Source organism: Aethalodelphis obliquidens, unplaced genomic scaffold (assembly GCF_003676395.1).
Source record: "Aethalodelphis obliquidens isolate GAN/ISIS:26980383/991018 unplaced genomic scaffold, ASM367639v1 scaffold2, whole genome shotgun sequence".
NCBI classification, from domain to species: domain Eukaryota; kingdom Metazoa; phylum Chordata; class Mammalia; order Artiodactyla; family Delphinidae; genus Aethalodelphis; species Aethalodelphis obliquidens.
In genome coordinates, this window is record NW_020837946.1 from 64,002,242 (window position 1) to 64,006,517 (window position 4,276).

The following is a 4,276-nucleotide window of genomic DNA, read 5'->3' on the forward strand; positions in this document are numbered from 1 at the left end:
ATACTCCAATAAAGATGTTAAAAAAAAATGATTCACCCCAAAGGCTTTTCTAGATAACTAACTAGATCATAATATCTAACTATATTCTAATTACAACCCAAATATCTAATGAAACAATTCTGAAGTAGATAATTCTTGTGACTTTTAAGAATACTAATTAGGCAATTAGGTATCTTGAAAGAAAGATATTTATTAGACCCTTTTTGAGCTCTCAATATAAGGATTTTGGTCTTAATCTTAAAATAGGTATTTGAAAAATATTTATTCACCCTGAGCAAGGTATTGTGCAAGGTGCGAATCTTGTTCATGTGTATCTCTCAGTGTTGGGCTTACTGGGAGTCACTGGGAAGAACTAAAGAACGTAATCTGGGGGTGAAGAAGGGGCCGGCCTTTGAGCGACAGCGACGCAAGATGGTAGCCACCACGGGCTAGGGAGTAAAAGTCCCTCGCAACTGCCCACTGTTGGAAGAACTCGAAGTAGGCCAGAAAGGAATAGGAGATGGCACAGTTAGCTGGGGTCTAGAAGATGACAAAGACATGACACTTACAGGATGGACAGGGATGATAATTGGGCCTCCAAGAACAGTTTATGAAAACTGAATACACAGCCTTAAAATAGAATGTGGACTTAAATACCCAGAAGCACCCCCCTTTGTAAGATTTGTAACAAAAATTAATATGAATGGAGTTAACAGTTCTAATGGAGTGGTGGACCCAAGAGCCATGTCAATGCTAGCAGAATGGCAGAACTCATATAGCATCAAAGTTGTCCTGCAAGAGCTTCGGCGCCTAATGATGTCTAAAGAAAATATGAAACTCCCTCAGCCTCCTGAAGGACAGTGTTACAGCAATTAATCAAAAAGAAAAACCACAGGCCCGCCCTCAGCCCCCATTCAACTTAAGCAGTCGTCTTCATCTTCCACAGTAGTAAAATTTCTAGATACGTCTTGTAGACCTCAAAGTACTGGAAAGGAAACTCCCATTCGAAGGCAGTTTATCGTAAGATACTGTAAATGATACTAATTTTTTGATACTATTTCCATTTGAAATATATAAGTTGTGCAATAACAAATCATCCTGTCAAGTGTAACCACCGTCCACATAGCTGAACTTCTGGGATCAAGAAAGTGTATTTAAATCGATTCCCATCATAAGCGGCGGGGCACATCTAACTCAACTGTCAAAAGACACACCACGCAATCACCTTGCTGCTGATTACATGGCCTGGGGTCTCTGCCTTCTCCCCCTTCCCCTCCCCCTGCCTCCTCCCTCCCTGCAACAGCCCTCCAGCTGGGGGTGGCTTCTTAGAGTAGATGTGAAGGTTGCAGGTCACAGCCTGTGGGACTACTCCTGGGTGTGTGTGGGGTGCTTTGTCTGCACCCCTGGTTTCTTTCTTTAACTCTTAAATGCTGCCTCCCTTCCAAGCCATCATCCTCTTCCCAGTCTCCACTACCACCCTTGGCCGAAGCATAGATTGTAACCCCCTCGGCTCCCCTCTGAAATTGGCCTTTGGTAAGGAATTCAGGGATTTCCCCATATCTTCTCCCCTCACCTTAATCGACGGGTGCTGCTTTTTCCTTCTTCCTACTCAAGTCCCTTTTTGCACCATCACCACCCAACAACTTCCAGGACACTTCCTTGCTTTGGCCAGAAGCCATAAGGTAAGGTTGGAGAGCATCTCTGACCTCCCTCATTTAGTTTTGGAACCACACTTATTTACTCTCCACCAGCCTGGGAAATGAATATTGGGTTCTCAGCCCTGCCACCCTCTGCTGTCATCATCAGCTGATACGTTTTTTTAGCTCAGGTTTTTTTTTTTTTTTTTTTTGTGGTACGCGGGCCTCTCACTGTTGTGGCCTCTCCCATTGTGGAGCACAGGCTCTGGACACGCAGGCTCAGCGGCCATGGCTCACGGGCCCAGCTGCTCCACGGCATGCGGGATCTTCCCGGACCGGGGCACGAACCCACGTCCCCTGCATCGGCAGGCAGACTCTCAACCACTGCGCCACCAGGGAAGCCCTAGCTCAGGTTTTGATAAGGTGAAAAGAACAGTCACCAAGGTCACTCAGACACGCCAGCTCTCAAAGTCCTTGGTCGTTAAACTTGGAGAAAGGCCACAGAAGACACTGGTAAGCACACACGATTCCTCTGAATGAATTGTTTTCTTTTCCTGTAATTGCTTTTGCTTTTAAAAATTGAAGACGTTTTAAACAGGGCTCTCATTTGGTCATCCTTGCAATCCATTTGGGTCTAGTTTGGAATCTGACAACTGGAACATAAAGAACCTTGAACTCAGTGCATACTTTGGTTTCAGTGCTGCTGCTTCTCTGAGTCCTCAGCAGGGATAAGAAAGAACTTGGCGTGCATGGCAGATCCCCGGAATTCCTGGCCAGTGCCTGCGTTTTCCACTTTTCTGTTCAGGACCACTAAATGCTGAGATGCTGGACGCATACCAAAATAAGAGCAATTCATTGTGTTCTAAGTTTTTTTTTTTTTTTAAAATTTAGTGTTTGTGGTGTAAAACCACCTTTTAAAGCAGCAACTATCAAGTCTGCAAAGCACCTGATGTTTCCATTAATCTTTTTCTGGGGAAAACCTTAGTTCTAAGGATTTAACATCCTATAAGTAAAGTTTAACATAACAGTATTCCATAAGTAGACTTTTTATTGTCAGACCGTTGCCCGATTTTAATATAATAAAAAGAAGTGTGTGTTAATATTTAAAAAAAGAAAAAAATGTAATCTGATAACAGCACTTACTCTTTCAGAAGATGACTGATTCCAACAAGCATCACCTCGATCTTTTATAAGCGTTACCTTCTCTTATATCAATATGTAATTATTTTCTACCTGGGAGAGCACTCTTTCTGTCTTTCAACTTTCTTTATACCCCACATTAACAAGCAAGGTGCCTTAGTTTACCATTTATGGCTTACAATGAGATGATCCCAAATCGATCATTCATTTTCCCTGTTGTTCTCTCATATTCTATGCCACCACCTTCTCCATGAAGCCTTCTCTGAGGTCTCTTAGTACAAAGGGATCTTCTCCCCTCAATGCTCTATAACATTCTCCTATGCCTCTTCTTAGGAACCACCATATTTGATCTAGTTTTCTAATTCTTCATGTATATATATTTCCCACTTCCTAGTTGTTCTGTTTCTGAGGGCTGTGCTTTTTCCGTGTGTACCCTTATTAGACACCCCGCCCCAAACACACACACACACACACACACACACACACACACACACTCTCTCTCTCTCTCTCTCTCTCTCTCCTGACCCATTCTCAATAAAATCTATTGATGCTTTAATGAAGCTTTCTGAGAAATTTAATTTTCAGATGTATTATTTAGTATGGGATATTTTCATAAAGTCCCAATTTCCATGATAACAATGCCAGCATCATACTCAAACTATTACATCCGCAGAAAGCTTTAGGACCTATAAATTAGAGTTTGAAATGCAAAAATGGGACAACATACCAAAGAAAGTGTAACATCTGTATAGGCATGATTAAGTTAGTAAACATCATTGCTTTCTTATGTGACAATAGTTTCCAAAATTCCACTGAGAACTTTAGGCAGGTTCCATTTAGTGACATTTATGTCTTGTGTTCTTATTGATTGGTACTTATGTCTTACCATTTGTTAAGTATTTTGAATACCACTCCATATACGTGAACTCTTCAGTGTCAAGTCATGGGCTCTCTTCTCCCCACTATAATGTTTGTTTGAGTATGTTATTGGGCAATACAGAGGAGAAAATGAGCACCCAGTTTTCTCTGCAAAGTTAACTGAGCTTATAGTGACTCTACGATCAAGGCATTTCATGAAAAAAAACCTCTATCAACTGAACAAACAGAATAAACACAGAAGATAATATGCTCATAGATGAAGTTGAGCTTTGTGTAGTTCTGAGAAAATCAAAGTTGTGGGAAAATATTTGTTTTGGGGCCATTGTAATTATTCACATATTTCACTGTCACTACTCTAAAAAAGTAGTTCTGAAGTTTGTTTCATTTTCTTTTGATTATTGTATAAAACATGAAATGAAAGTTAGTAACAAAGAAGCTCCCTCCCATAAGAAATGTTACATTTATACTGCTTTCACAATGAAATAGAAATACACTCTTAAAGTTGTATTTCAGAATTTGCAATCTTCTTTAAATGGAAGGTTTCAATAGAAAAACAGAGATTTAAAAAAATATAAGTTTCTGACATTATCTCAGATAGTTTTTGAAATATTCATCATTTCTCTCACATAATAAACAATATA

General features: G+C 40.4%; 1 pseudogene; it reads left to right on the top strand.

Moving 5' to 3' along the window:
* The first annotated feature begins 411 nt into the window (after positions 1–411).
* LOC113624903 (ubiquitin-conjugating enzyme E2 variant 1 pseudogene) lies at positions 412–862 on the top strand (annotated as a pseudogene).
* The last annotated feature ends 3,414 nt before the right edge of the window (positions 863–4,276 follow it).